The 16,158-nt window shown below is 47.2% G+C and overlaps 1 protein-coding gene across 1 annotated transcript in view; it reads right to left on the bottom strand.

Annotated features, from left to right (window-relative positions):
* The window catches only part of LOC124554088 (serine/threonine-protein phosphatase 6 regulatory ankyrin repeat subunit B-like), a 135,875-nt gene extending 124,720 nt beyond the window's left edge, over positions 1 to 11,155 (bottom strand). The window contains exon 1 of the mRNA XM_047128137.1: positions 11,128 to 11,155. The gene's annotated coding sequence lies outside the window, so the exon portion shown is untranslated. The remainder of the gene's footprint in view (positions 1 to 11,127) is intronic.
* Between the last annotated feature and the right edge of the window lie 5,003 nt (positions 11,156 to 16,158).

Genomic DNA, 16,158 nt, shown 5'->3' with positions numbered 1-16,158 from the left:
CCCGTTTGGTACAGTGACAAAAGGCTTCAGGAAATCTAGAAATACGGGATCAATTTGAAGTTCCTTGACGATGCTAAACACATCGTTTGGCTGAAGAGCTAGTTGCGTTTCACAAGAACTTTTTTTTTTTTAATTTAATCAGTGTTGACTGTGTGTTAATAGACGGTTCTTTTCGAGATAATTCGTAATGTTCGAACGCAATATGTGTTCCGTAATCCTGGTGCATATCGACGTCAATGATATGGGCCTGTAATGTAGTTCATTACTCATGGTCTACACTTGCATTGTTAATTTGTAAGGAGTAGAAATTGTCTCTAGGGAAGGCGTCGGGTGAATTTTTATCTGCTCCTTTGAATGGGTATGTATTTCTTTTATTTTTGGAGGATTTGAGGTTACAATATTCAGTCTCGCTATGACAACCGTGTGTACACTAATCGTTGTATTCGTTTTGATGCTCGTTATTAGCTCAGGATTATTTGTTGCTAAGAGGTCTTTTATAACCGTTTACTACTCGCGTGGGCTCATGAACTAACTGCTCCAAATAATTTTCAGAGAATGCGTTTAGCACAATTTCAGATGATGTTGATTGCGTGCCTCCGGAATTAAACAAGTATCTTCACCAACATATCTAGGGTAAATTAAAGACATCACCAGCTGTAACTGTATGAGTCGCTTACTGGAAAGAGCATATGACGAAACGCGCTGCTCTTCTTCGTCTCTTCTCCACTCCTCCTTTCAATCGTTTCTGGTACAGATCCCAGACAGACGAGCAGTATTCAAGTAACGGTCGAACGAGGCTTCTACACTCCTGGAAATTGAAATAAGAACACCGTGAATTCATTGTCCCAGGAAGGGGAAACTTTATTGACACATTCCTGGGGTCAGATACATCACATGATCACACTGACAGAACCACAGGCACATAGACACAGGCAACAGAGCATGCACAATGTCGGCACTAGTACAGTGTATATCCACCTTTCGCAGCAATGCAGGCTGCTATTCTCCCATGGAGACGATCGTAGAGATGCTGGATGTAGTCCTGTGGAACGGCTTGCCATGCCATTTCCACCTGGCGCCTCAGTTGGACCAGCGTTCGTGCTGGACGTGCAGACCGCGTGAGACGACGCTTCATCCACTCCCAAACATGCTCAATGGGGGACAGATCCGGAGATCTTGCTGGCCAGGGTAGTTGACTTACACCTTCTAGAGCACGTTGGGTGGCACGGGATGCATGCGGACGTGCATTGTCCTGTTGGAACAGCAAGTTCCCTTGCCGGTCTAGGAATGGTAGAACGATGGGTTCGATGACGGTTTGGATGTACCGTGCACTATTCAGTGTCCACTCGACGATCACCAGTGGTGTACGGCCAGTGTAGGAGATCGCTCCCCACACCATGATGCCGGGTGTTGGCCCTGTGTGCCTCGGTCGTATGCAGTCCTGATTGTGGCGCTCACCTGCACGGCGCCAAACACGCATACGACCATCATTGGCACCAAGGCAGAAGCGACTCTCATCGCTGAAGACGACACGTCTCCATCCGTCCCTCCATTCACGCCTGTCGCGACACCACTGGAGGCGGGCTGCACGATGTTGGGGCGTGAGCGGAAGACGGCCTAACGGTGTGCGGGACCGTAGCCCAGCTTCATGGAGACGGTTGCGAATGGTCCTCGCCGATACCCCAGGAGCAACAGTGTCCCTAATTTGCTGGGAAGTGGCGGTGCGGTCCCCTACGGCACTGCGTAGGATCCTACGGTCTTGGCGTGCATCCGTGCGTCGCTGCGGTCCGGTCCCAGGTCGACGGGCACGTGCACCTTCCGCCGACCACTGGCGACAACATCGATGTACTGTGGAGACCTCACGCCCCACGTGTTGAGCAATTCGGCGGTACGTCCACCCGGCCTCCCGCATGCCCACTATACGCCCTCCTCGCTCAAAGTCCGTCAACTGCACATACGGTTCACGTCCACGCTGTCGCGGCATGCTACCAGTGTTAAAGACTGCGATGGAGCTCCGTATGCCACGGCAAACTGGCTGACACTGACGGCGGCGGTGCACAAATGCTGCGCAGCTAGCGCCATTCGACGGCCAACACCGCGGTTCCTGGTGTGTCCGCTGTGCCGTGCGTGTGATCATTGCTTGTACAGCCCTCTCGCAGTGTCCGGAGCAAGTATGGTGGGTCTGACACACCGGTGTCAATGTGTTCTTTTTTCCATTTCCAGGAGTGTATAAGCTTCTCCTCGGTTTGTAGTCTACAATTCTCGAGTACTCTTCCAGTGAATCTGTCTGGCGTCTACTTTTCGTGTGATTAGTTTAACGTGGTAGTCCGTCCCAATTTAAATAGCTCCTAACTCATACTGCTAGATATTTTACGCGTGTAAATCGTTCCAGTGATTTTTACGCAATAACGGGATATTTTTGTCTGTGTATTCGTAACACGTTAAGATTGTTTGTGTTGAGGGTCAATGGCCTCTCCCCAACCGTGCGCCAATCGGGTGCAAATGTTCTTGCATTTTGCTACAATTTTCTAGCGTCCCAATTTGTGTGTATACTAGGACTGCTGATATTTTTAAAAATATCGGGAATTAAATATACCGATATTTTTCAAAAAAATATCGTCATCTGCCGTCATTATTTGGAAAAAGGTGTCGATATATTGTCGTAAAAATATCGACGCACCGGCCTATAAAAATAACGAATGCGCATTGTAAATATTCTCCCAGTTTTAGAGCTATTTGCTTAAGTATATTCAGGAAGCAGTCAAGGAAACAAAAGAAAAATTTGGAGTAGGAATTAAAATCCATGGAGAAGAAATAAAAACTTTGAGGGTTGCCAATGACATTGTAATTCTGACGGAGAAGGACCTGGAACGGAGAGTGTCTTGAAAAGAGCATAGAAGATGAACATCAACAGAAGCAAAACGAAGATAATGGAATGTAGACGAATTAAATCACGTGATGCTGAGGGAATTAGATTAGGAAATGAGACACTTAAAGTAGTAAAGGAGTTTTGCTATTTGGGAAGCAAAATAACTGATGATGGTCGAAGTAGAGAGGATATAAAATGTAGACTGGCAATGGCAAGCAAAGTGTTTGTGAAGAAGAGAAATTTGCTAACATCAAGTATACACTGAAGTGTCAGCAAGTCGTTTCTGAAAGTATTTGTATGGAGTGTAGCCATGTATGGAAGTGAAACATGGTCGATAAATAGTTTAGACGAGAAGAGAATAGAAGCTTTCGAAATGTGGTGCCATAGAAGAATGCTGAAAATTAGATGGGTAGGTCACGTAAGTAATGAGGAGGTACTGAACAGAATTGGGGAGAAGAGAAGTTTGTGGCACAACTTGACTAGAAGAAGGGATCGGTTGGTAGGACGTGTTCTTAGGCATCAAGGGCTCACCAATTTAGCATTGGAGGGCAGCGTGGAGGGTAAAAATCGTAGAGGGAGACCAAGAGATGAATACGCTAAGCAGATTCAGAAGGATGTAGGTTGCAGTAGGTACTGGGAGATGAAGAGGCTTGCACAGGATAGAGTAGCATGGAGAGCTGCGTCAAACCAGTCTCAGGACTGAAGAGCACGACAACAACAATTTAAGTATTGGTTTATTATCAGATATGCTGCACATCAACAGGCTAGCAGCCTGCTTGTCCCCCTTCGAGCAAGAGCTGAAAGGGAAACGATGGACGTTCACGCTTTACGATAATCGCTTTGCCAACAATGGTAACTGAAGGTAACCGGCACAATAAAAGGTTTGTCCGGAACACATCAAGTGGACTTCGCTGTTTTTTCGGATCTGCAAACGCCAGTGAACTAACAGTTGTAGCGTCAAATTTGCGTGTTGAAGTTAAGGGGAGCCGGAACGATGAAAATGGTAAAATTAAAGTTTTTTGGTTTTTTCATTATAAAATTATTTGGAGTTTTCTGAATAAAACAAATCAAGTTTCACCCTTGTAAGCGAATTCTAAGTGTGTTTTTTATCTCCGCAAGTGATGACTGCTAGAAGAATATGGAATCGGTGGGTTCAGGAGGGTAATACGGAACGCCGTGCTGGATCCCAACGGCCTCGTTTCACTAGCAGTCGAGATGACAGGCATCTTATCCGCACGGCTGTAACGGATCGTGCAGCCACGTCTCGATCCCTGAGTCAAACAGATGGGGACGTTTGCAAGACGACAACCATCTGCACGAACAGTTCGACGACGTTTGCAGCAGCGCGGACTATCAGCTCGGAGACCGTGGCTGCGGTTACCCTCGACGCTGCATCACAGACAGGAGCGCCTGCGATGGTGAACTCGACGACGAACTTCGGTGCACGAAAGGCAAAACGTCATTTTTCGGATGAATCCAGGTTCTGTTTACAGCACCATGACGGTCGCATCCGTGTTTGGCGACATCGTGGTGAACGCACATTGGAAGCGTGTATTCGTCACCGCCATAGTGGCGTATCACCCGGCGTGATGGTATGGGGTGCCATCGGTTACACATCTCGGTCACCTCTTGTTCGCATTGACGGCACTTTGAACAGTGGACGTTACATTTCAGATGTGTTACGACCCGTGGCTCTACCCTTCATTCCATCCCTGCGAAACCCTACATTTCAGCAGGATAATGCACGACCGCATGTTGCAGGTCCTGTACGGGCCTTTCTGGATACAGAAAATGTGCGACTGCTGCCCTGGCCAGCACATTCTGCAGATCTGTCACCAACTGAAAACGTCTGGTCAATGGTGGCCGAGCAACTGGCTCGTAACAATACGCCAGTCACTTCTCTCGATGAACTGTGGTATCGTGTTGAAGCTGCATGGGCAACTGTACCTGTACACGCCATCCGAGCTCTGTTTGACTCAATGCCCAGGCGTATCGAGGCCGTTATTACGGCCAGAGGTCGCTGTTCTGGCTACTGATTTCCCAGGACCCATGCACCCAAATTGTGTGAAAATGTAATCACATGTCAATTCTAGTATAATATATTTGTCCAATGAATACCCGTTTATCGTTTGCATTTCTTCTTGGTGTAGCAGTTTTAATGGCCAGAAGTGTACTTAAACGTAACTAACCTAAGGACATCACACACATCCATGCCTGAGGCAGGATTTGAACCTGCGACCGTAGCGGTCGCGGGATACCAAACTAAAGCGCCTAGAACCGCTCGGCCACTGCGGCCGGCTTCGTTCCCTTCTTCGTCACATTTCTCGCTTCCTCACTGCAATGAGGACAACCCTGCAGCGTTTTCGGTGGGAAGTGTTTAATCACCCAGCATACAGCCCGGACTTGGCTCCCTCTGATGTTGATCTCTGCTGACATCAACCGCTGGCTATGAAGATAACATTTTGGCACAGGCAACGAACTGGAAAGCAGCATAGAGACTTGGCTAAAATCACAGGCAGCTGCCTTCTATGAGGAGAGAATTGAAAGGCCCCTACAGTGCTGTGGCGAATGTCACAATCATAGCAGCGACTGGAAGGCGCAGCTAAATGTGCAAATAAAATACTTTTCGAAACTTCCCAGCAGATTAAAACTGTGTTCCGCACCGAGACTCGAACTCGGGACCTTTGCCTTTCGCGGGCAAGTGCTACCCGAGCACGACTCACGCCCCTTGTTGACAGCTTTAATTCCGCCAGTACCTCGTCTCCTACCTTCCAAACTTTACAGAAGCTCTCCTGCGAACCTTGCAGAACTAGCACTCCTGAAAGAAAGGATATTGCGGAGACATGGCTTAGCCACACCCTGGGGGACGTTTCCAGAACGAGATTTTCACTCTGCAGCGGAGTGTGCGCTGATATGAGACTTCCTGACAGATTAGAACTGTGTGCCAGGCCGAGACTCGAACTCGGGAACTTTTTTTCTGAAAATGGTTTTTATTTTCACTGTGGTTTCCTTTTGCGATGGACTGGGCTTTGCTTTCCGAATTTTTCTTTCTTTAACCGAGGTTCTGGAACAAGTTCTACATACACTCCTGGAAATGGAAAAAAGAACACATTGACACCGGTGTGTCAGACCCACCATACTTGCTCCGGACACTGCGAGAGGGCTGTACAAGCAATGATCACACGCACGGCACAGCGGACACACCAGGAACCGCGGTGTTGGCCGTCGAATGGCGCTAGCTGCGCAGCATTTGTGCACCGCCGCCGTCAGTGTCAGCCAGTTTGCCGTGGCATACGGAGCTCCATCGCAGTCTTTAACACTGGTAGCATGCCGCGACAGCGTGGACGTGAACCGTATGTGCAGTTGACGGACTTTGAGCGAGCGCGTATAGTGGGCATGCGGGAGGCCGGGTGGACGTACCGCCGAATTGCTCAACACGTGGGGCGTGAGGTCTCCACAGTACATCGATGTTGTCGCCAGTGGTCGGCGGAAGGTGCACGTGCCCGTCGACCTAGGACCGGACCGCAGCGACGCACGGATGCACGCCAAGACCGTAGGATCCTACGCAGTGCCGTAGGGGACCGCACCGCCACTTCCCAGCAAATTAGGGACACTGTTGCTCCTGGGGTATCGGCGAGGACCATTCGAAACCGTCTCCATGAAGCTGGGCTACGGTCCCGCACACCGTTAGGCCGTCTTCCGCTCACGCCCCAACATCGTGCAGCCCGCCTCCAGTGGTGTCGCAACAGGCGTGAATGGAGGGACGAATTGAGACGTGTCGTCTTCAGCGATGAGAGTCGCTTCTGCCTTGGTGCCAATGATGGTCGTATGCGTGTTTGGCGCCGTGCAGGTGAGCGCCACAATCAGGACTGCATACGACCGAGGCACACAGGGCCAACACCCGGCATCATGGTGTGGGGAGCGATCTCCTACACTGGCCGTACACCACTGGTGATCGTCGAGGGGACACTGAATAGTGCACGGTACATCCAAACCGTCATCGAACCCATCGTTCTACCATTCCTAGACCGGCAAGGGAACTTGCTGTTCCAACAGGACAATGCACGTCCACATGTATCCCGTGCCACCCAACGTGCTCTAGAAGGTGTAAGTCAACTACCCTGGCCAGCAAGATCTCCGGATCTGTCCCCCATTGAGCATGTTTGGGACTGGATGAAGCGTCGTCTCACGCGGTCTGCACGTCCAGCACGAACGCTGGTCCAACTGAGGCGCCAGGTGGAAATGGCATGGAAAGCCGTTCCACAGGACTACATCCAGCATCTCTACGATCGTCTCCATGGGAGAATAGCAGCCAGCATTGCTGCGAAAGGTGGATATACACTGTACTAGTGCCGACATTGTGCATGCCCTGTTGCCTGTGTCTATGTGCCTGTGGTTCTGTCAGTGTGATCATGTGATGTATCTGACCCCAGGAATGTGTCAATAAAGTTTCCCCTTCCTGGGACAATGAATTCACGGTGTTCTTATTTCAATTTCCAGGAGTGTACATCTGAAGATGATGCAGGAAGATCTAAACTTGTCATGATTAAAATATGTGCAACTTCTATAAACGATAGATTAGAATTGCTTCAGACAATATAAATGTTGTAAGCGGTCGTAAAAAAATTCTGGATATTGCGTTGATTGACTGTTCCATCGGTTCTCGGTACAGTATTAATTATCATGACTGTCACCGTCTTTACAGACGTTTTCCAAAATTATAAAACATGTTTGACAAATTTTTAAATATTATAGTCTTTTTCTCTGGGACAACTTTTCATTACACGTTTTCACATTTGAGTGTAAACAAATTACACTTTACTATCTGTTTGAATGTACACGAATATAAAAAAAATTATGTTTGTTTAAATCACTCAGAAGAGATAGGGGATCCAGTATTAGAATCGGAATTTAAAAGAGCTTTGGAGGACTTACGGTCAAATAAGGCAGAAGGGATAGTTAACATTCCATCAGAATTTCTAAAATCATTGGGGGAAATGGCAACAAAACGACTATTCACGTTGGTGTGTAGAATATATGAGTCTGGCGATATACCATCTGACTTTCGGAAAAGCATCATCCACACAATTCCGAAGACGGCAAGAGCTGACAAGTGCGAGAATTATCGCACAATCAGCTTAACAGCTCATGCATCGAAGCTGCTTAGAAGAATAATATACAGAAGAATGGAAAAGAAAATTGAGAATGCGCTAGGTGACGATCAGTTTGGCTTTAGGAAAAGTAAAGGGACGAGAGAGGCAATTCTGACGTTACGGCTAATAATGGAAGCAAGGCTGAAGAAAAATCAAGACACTTTCATAGGATTTGTCGACCTGGAAAAAGCGTTCGACAATATAAAAAGGTGCAAGCTGTTCGAGATTCTGAAAAAAGTAGGGGTAAGCTATAGGGAGAGACGGGTCATATACAATATGTACAACAACCAAGAGGGAATAATAAGAGTGGACGATCAAGAACGAAGTGCTCGTATTAAGAAGGGTGTAAGACAAGGCTGTAGCCTTTCGCCCCTACTCTTCAGTCTGTACATCGAGGAAGCAATGATGGAAATAAAAGAAAGGTTCCGGAGTGGAATTAAAATACAAGGTGAAAGGATATCAATGATACGATTCGCTGATGACATTGCTATCCTGAGTGAAAGTGAAGAAGAATTAAATGATCTGCTGAACGGAATGAACAGTCTAATGAGTACACAGTATGGTTTGAGAGTAAATCGGAGAAAGACGAAGGTAATGAGAAGTAGTAGAAATGAGAACAGCGAGAAACTTAACATCAGGATTGATGGTCACGAAGTCAATGAAGTTAAGGATTTCTGCTACCTAAGCAGTAAAATAACCAATGACGGACGGAGCAAGGAGGACATCAAAAGCAGACTCGCTATGGCAAAAAAGGTATTTCTGGCCAAGAGAAGTCTACTAATATCAAATACCGGCCTGAATTTGAGGAAGAAATTTCTGAGGATGTACGTCTGGAGTACAGCATTGTATGGTAGTGAAACATGGACTGTGGGAAAACCGGAACAGAAGAGAATCGAAGCATTTGAGATGTGGTGCTATAAACGAATGTTGAAAATTAGGTGGACTGATAGGATAAGGAATGAGGAGGTTCTATGCAGAATCGGAGAGGAAACGAATATGTGGAAAACACTGATAAGGAGAAGGGACAGGATGATAGGACATCTGCTAAGACATGAGGGAATGACTTCCATGGTACCAGAGGAAGCTGTAGAGGGCAAAAACTGTAGAGGAAGACAGAGATTGGAATACGTCGAGCAAATAATTGAGGACGTAGGTTGCTAGTGCTACTCTGAGATAAAGAGGTTAGCACAGGAAAGGAATTCGTGGCGGGCCGCTTCAAACCAGTCAGTAGACTGATGAAAAAAATAAAAACAGTCACTCAGTGTATTCAATGGTAACTTAATCGTAGGTACTGTCTAATATGGGATGCGTCAAGAGGGACTCTATAACTTTGGAATGATACAGAAATCTACTGACACGACGTAGAGAATCGGTAGATGTGTCATTTTGTAGCAAACAACCTCAAGTTTCATTCACATAGTGGATCAGTAACCCATTCCGCCACGACGAGCGCTAGTATAGCGGATAGTTAAAATGGCTGCTTCCACTGGTGCGCTCCCCGGACTCTAAACCACTGCATTTCCTTCTCTGGGATTTCATCAAAGACCGTCTGACTGTTCCTCCCCTACCGAACAGTTTAACCGACCTGAAATATCGAATCCACGATGCCTTTGCGGAAGTTACGCCCGATTTGACGCAATGAGTGTGGAAAGAAGCTGAATGCAGGTTGGATGTTTGCAGCATCACAAATGGTAGTCACACCGAACCAAAATGACACTTGAGACGTTAATGTGAAACTTGAAGTGGTCTGCTACAATATGGTAGACCTACCGATTCTGTAAGGTGATCAAAAGTATCCGGACACCCCCCAAAACATACGTTTTCCATATTTGGTGCGTTGTGCTGCCACCTACTGCCAGGTACTCCATATCAGCGACCTCAGTAGTCATCAGAACACCGTGAGAGAGCAGAATGGGGCGCTCTGTGGAACTCACGGACTTCGAACGTGGTCAGGTGATTGGGTGTCACTTGTGTCGTACGTCTGTACGCGAGATTCCCACACTCCTAAACATCCCTAGGTCTACTGTTTCTGTTGTGATAGTGAAGTGGAAACGTGAAGGGACACGTACAGCACAAAAGAGTACAGGCCGACCTCGTCTGTTGACTGACAGAGACTGCCGACAGTTGAAGAGGGTCGTAATGTGTAATAGGCAGACATCTATCCAGACCGTTGCACAGGAATTCCAAACTGCATCAGGATCCACTGCAAGTACTGTGACAGTTAGGCGGGAGTGCAAAAAACTTGGATTTCGTGGTCGAGCGGCTGCTCATAAGCCACACATCACGCCGGTAAATGCCAAACGACTCCTCGCTCGGTGTAAGGAGCGTAAACATTGGACGACTGAACAGTGGAAAAACATTGTGTGGAGTGACGAATCACGGTACACAATGTGGCGATCCGATGGCAGGGTGTGGGTGTGGCGAATGCCCGGTGAACATCATCTGCCAGCGTGTGTGGTGCCAACAGTAAAATTCGGAGGCGGTGGTGTTATGGTGTGGTCGTGTTTTTAATGGAGGGGCTTGCACCCCTTTTTGTTTTGCGTGGCACTATGACAGCACAGGCCTACACTGATGTTTTAAACACCTTCCTGCTTCCCACTGTCGAAGAGCGATTCTGGGATGGCGATTGCATCTTTCAACACGATCGGGCACCTGTTCATAATGCACGGCCCGTGGTGGAGTGGTTACACGACAATAACATCCCTGTAATGGACTAGCCTGCACAGAGTCCTGACCTGAATCCTACAGAACACCTTTGGGAGGTTTTGGAACGCCGCGCCGGGCCTCACCGACCGACATCGATACCTCTCCTCAGTGCAGCACTCCGTGAACAATGGGCTGCCATTCCCCAAGAAACCTTCCAGCACCTGACTGAACGTATGCCTGCGAGAGTCGAAGCTGTCATCAAGGCTAAGGGTGGGCCAACACCATACTGGATTCCAGCACTACCGATGGAGCGCGCCACGAACTTCTAAGTCATTTTCAGCCAGGTGTCTGGATACTTTTGATCACATAGCGTATCTCAATAAACATTGATACCATTCCAAAATTGTAAAGTCCTTAGTGAGTCACTCCGTATATTAAACATGAAAGTGCGTCACTGACCAGTTCCAATAGATGTACAGTAGTAGAACGTGACAATTCCGTGGTAACGCCTGATCAAAACCGTGTCACCAGCGAGGTTTTGTTAGCGAGGGTTTCCCACTTCTTTGGAAAACACCTGTTGCCGGCCGTGTCGTCGCTTCTTCGCAGAGCGAGTATTTTCTCCCCGGCGTTCCCTCGCCTTGGGCTCGCGGGCCAAGGAGACAGAATCTGCCGCCACACGCGGGGGTCAGCCGGTGACTCCAGACCAGAGGCGGGCATTAATTTCTCGCCGCGATGTGGCCTTTACTGTAAGAGACTCGGCGGATCCTACAACTGCATAGCCGAGTGCTGCTTTCACGAAGCTAGAAACGCACGTTTTACACGCAGAGACACGACTGTATTTGTCGGGGTATCTCTTTCCCAAACCAGCAATACGTCTAATCTTCAGCATTCTTCTGTAGCACCACATTTCGAAAGCTTCTATTCTCTTCTTGTCCAAACTATTTATCGTCCATGTTTCACTTCCATACATGGCTACACTCCATACAAATACTTTCAGAAATGACTTCCTGACACTTAAATCAATACTCGATGTTAACAAATTTCTCTTCTTCAGAAACGCTTTCCTTGCCATTGCCAGTCTACATTTTATATCCTCCCTACTTCGACCATCATCAGTTATTTTACTCCCCAAATAGCAAAACTCCTTTACTACTTTGAGTGTCTCATTTCCTAATCTAATTCCCTCAGCATCACCCGACTTAATTCGACTACATTCCATTATCCTCGTTTTGCTTTTGTTGATGTTCATCTTATATCCTCCTTTCAAGACACTGTCCATTCCATTCAACTGCTCTTCCAAGTCCTTTGCTGTCTCTGACAGAATTACAATGTCATCGGCGAACCTCAAAGTTTTTATTTCTTCTCCATGGATTTTAATACCTACTCCGAACTTTTCTTTTGTTTCCTTTATTGCTTGCTCAATATACAGATTGAATAACATCGGGGAGAGGCTACAACCCTGTCTCACTCCCTTCCCAACAACTGCTTCCCTTTCATGTCCCTCGACTCTTATAACTGCCATCTGGTTTCTGTACAAATCGTAAATAGCCTTTCGCTCCCTGTATTTTACCCCTGCCACCTTTAGAATTTGAAAGAGAGTATTCCAGTCAACATTGTCAAAAGCTTTCTCTAAGTCTACAAATGCTAGAAACGTAGGTTTGCCTTTCCTTAATCTTTCTTCTAAGATAAGTCGTAAGGTCAGTATTGCCTCACGTGTTCCAACATTTCTACGGAATCCAGACTGATCTTCCCCGAGGTCGGCTTCTACCAGTTTTTCCATTCGTCTGTAAAGAATTCGCGTTAGTATTTTGCAGCCGTGACTTATTAAATTTTCACATCTGTCAACACCTGCTTTCTTTGGGATTGGAATTATTATATTCTTCTTGAAGTCTGAGGGTATTTCGCCTGTATCATACATCTTCTTTCTCCTGATAACGACGTCCTCTCGAGTAGTCCCCGCCCGGAGATCCGAATGGCGGACTATTTTACCTCCGGAATATTTTACCCAAGAGGACGCCATCATCATTTAACCGTACAGTAAAGCTGCATGCCCTCGGGAAACATTACGGCTGTAGTTTCCCCTCGCTTCCAGCCGTTCGCAGTACCAGCACAGCAAGGCCGTTTTGGTTAGTGTTACAAGGCCAGATCAGTGAATCATCCAGACTGTTGCCCTTGCAACTACTGAAAAGGCTGCTGCCCCTCTTCAGGAACCACACGTTTGTCTGGCCTCTCAACAGATACCCCTCCGTTGTGGTTGCACCTACGGTATGTCTATCTGTATCGCTGAGGCACGCAAGCCTCCCCACCAACGGCCATGTCCATGGTTCATGGGGGGCGGGGGGGGGGGGGGTGGGGGAGGGGGAAGGGGGGGGTCAATTGGGTCATTAAAAATAATTAATCTATAGTAATGAAATGTCACGAGTGCATTTGTCTAGGTAACATATTAAATGCTTAAAATTGCAAGATCAGAGCTTAATCTAAACTCGAGATAAGCGATTGTAACGGAGAATTGCTGGTACATTAATGCCGGTGTAGCCGCCCGAATGATGAATGCAAGCATGCAGGCGTGCATCCATTGTGCTGCACAGGAGGCGAATGTAAGTTTGTGGGATGGAGTCCCATGCCCGTTGTATTTGGTCGGTCAATGGAGGGACGGTTAATACTGGTTGTGGATGAGGCTGAACTTGTCGTCCAATGATGTCCCACGTCTACTGGATTGGAGCCCGATCTGGTGATTGAGGCGGCCGAGGCAACTTCTCGATATTCTGTGGAGGATGTCGGGTTAGAACAGCGCTTGTGGGCGGGCGTTATCCTCCTGGAAAACACCACCTGGGTCGATGCTCATGAATGGCGTTCCCCAAGGTGGTGGTGTAGGCCCTTCGCTGTTTCTTATCTATATTAAAGATATGGGAGACATTCTCAGCAGTCTTCTAGGTTGTTTTCAGATGACGCTGTCGTTTATCGACTGGTGAAATCAGCAGAAGATCAAAACAAATTCGAAAACGATTTAGAAAAGATATATATGTATGGTCCGAAATTTGGCAATTGCCCGTAAATAACGAAAATTATTAGGTCATTAGCATGAGTGCTGAAAGTAATCCGTTAAACTCTGGTTAGACAATCAATCAGTCAAATGTAAAGGCTGTGAATTCAACTAAATACCTATTACTTACAATTACGAACAACTTAAACTGAAAGGAACACAGAGAAAATTTTGTGGGGAAAGGCTAACCATAGACTGGGTTTTATTGGCAGGACACTTAGAAAATGTAACAGACCTACTAAGGAGACTGCCTACACTACGCTTGTCCGTCCTCTTTTAGAATACTGCTGTGCGGTGTGGGATCCTTACCAGATAGGACTGACTGAGTACATCGAAAAAGTTGAAAGAAGGGCAGCACGTTTTTATTACCGCGAAATATGGGAGAGAGTGTCGCAGAAATGATTCGGGATTTGGGATGGGCATCATTAAAAGAAAGGCGGTTTTCGTTGCGACGGAATCTTCTCACGAAATTCCAATCACCAATTTTCTCCTCCGGATGCGAAAATATTTTGTTGGCATCGACCTACATAGGGGGAAGCGATCACCAGGATAAAATAAGGGAAATCGGAGCTCGTACGGTTAGATATAGGTGTTCGTTCTTTCCGCGCGCTATACGGGATCGGAAGAACAGAGAATCGTGAAGCTGGTTCGACGAACTCTGTGCCAGGCACTTACATGTGATTTGGAGAGTATCCATGTAGATGTAGATGAAAGGCAGCACAACAGGTGGAATGGAAATGTAAATGCCGTGTGGCTAGGGCCTCCCGTCGGGTAGACCGTTTGCCGGGTGCAAGGCTTTCGAGTTGACGCCGCATCGGCGACTTGCGTGTCGATGGAGATGAAATGATGATGATGATGATTAGGACAACACAACACCCAGTCATGATGATTAGGACAACACAACACCCAGTCGTCAAGAGGCAGAGAAAATCCCTGGCCCCGCCGGGAATCGAACCGGGGACCCCGTGCGCGGGAAGCGAGAACGCTACCGCACGACCACGAGCTGCGCACAACAAGTGGAATCACCAGACTGACACACAATACTGCAGTGGGATAACCAAGGCGGTGCTGCTCTTGCTCTCGCAATCGAGTGCCCCGGGGAAGTGTGATAGGACCGGTGTTGTTCTCTGTATACATACAGGTTGTATACATACAGGGTGGGCAGCAGTCTGAGGTCGTTTGCTGATGATGCTGTGGTGTACTGGAATCACTCAACAGAGGAAAGTCCACTGGACCTGCCGGGATACCAATTCGATTCTGCACAGAGTACGCGAAAGAACTTGCCCCCCTTCTAACAGCCGTGTACCGCAAGTCTCTAGAGGAACGGAAGGTTCCAAATGATTGGAAAAGAGCACAGGTAGTCCCAGTCTTCAAGAAGGGTCGTCGAGCAGATGTGCAAAACTATAGACCTATATCTCTGACGTCGATCTGTTGTAGAATTTTACAACATGTTATTTGCTCGAGTATCATGTCGTTTTTGGAATCCCAGAATCTACTATATAGGAATCAACATGGATTCTGGAAACAGCGATCGTGTGAGACCCAACTCGCTTTATTTGTTCATGAGACCCAGAAAATATTAGATACAGGCTCCCAGGTAGATGCCATTTTCCTTGACTTCCAGAAGGCGTTCGATACAGTTCCGCACTGTCGCCTGATAAACAGAGTAAGAGCCTACGGAATATCAGACCAGCTGTGTGGCTGGATTGAAGAGTTTTTAGCAAACAGAACACAGCATGTTGTTATCAACGGAGAGACGTCTACAGACGTTAAAGTAACCTCTGGCGTGCCACAGGGGAGTGTTATAGGACCATTACTTTTCACAATATATACAAATGACCTAGTAGATAGTGTCGGAAGTTCCGTGCGGCTTTTCGCGGATGATGCTGTAGTATACAGAGAAGGTGCAGCATTAGAAAATTGTACGGAAATGCAGGAAGATCTGCAGCGGATAGGCACTTGGTGCAGGGAGTGGCAACTGACCCTTAACACAGAAAAATGTAATGTATTGCGAATACATAGAAAGAAGGATCCTTTATTGTATGATTATATGATAGCGGAACAAACACTGGTAGCAGTTACTTCTGTAAAATATCTGGGAGTATGCGTGCGGAACGATTTGAAGTGGAATGATCATATAAAATTAATTGTTGGTAAGGCGGGTACCAGGTTGAGATTCATTGGGAGAGTCCTTAGAAAATGTAGTCCATCAACAAAGGAGGTGGCTTACAAAACACTCGTTCGACCTATACTCGAGTATTGCTCACCAGTGTGGGGTCCGTACCAGATCGGTTTGACGGAGGAGATAGAGAAGATCCAAAGAAGAGCGGCGCGTTTCGTCACAGGGTTATTTGGTAAGCGTGATGGCGTTACGGAGATGTTTAATAAACTCGAGTGGCAGACTCTGCAAGAGAGGCGCTCTGCATCGCGGTGTAGCTTGCTGTCCA

This window comes from Schistocerca americana, chromosome 11 (assembly GCF_021461395.2).
Source record: "Schistocerca americana isolate TAMUIC-IGC-003095 chromosome 11, iqSchAmer2.1, whole genome shotgun sequence".
Lineage (NCBI taxonomy): Eukaryota > Metazoa > Arthropoda > Insecta > Orthoptera > Acrididae > Schistocerca > Schistocerca americana.
Note: the sequence above shows the minus strand (reverse complement) of the source record. Positions and strands in the feature narration are given on the sequence as shown.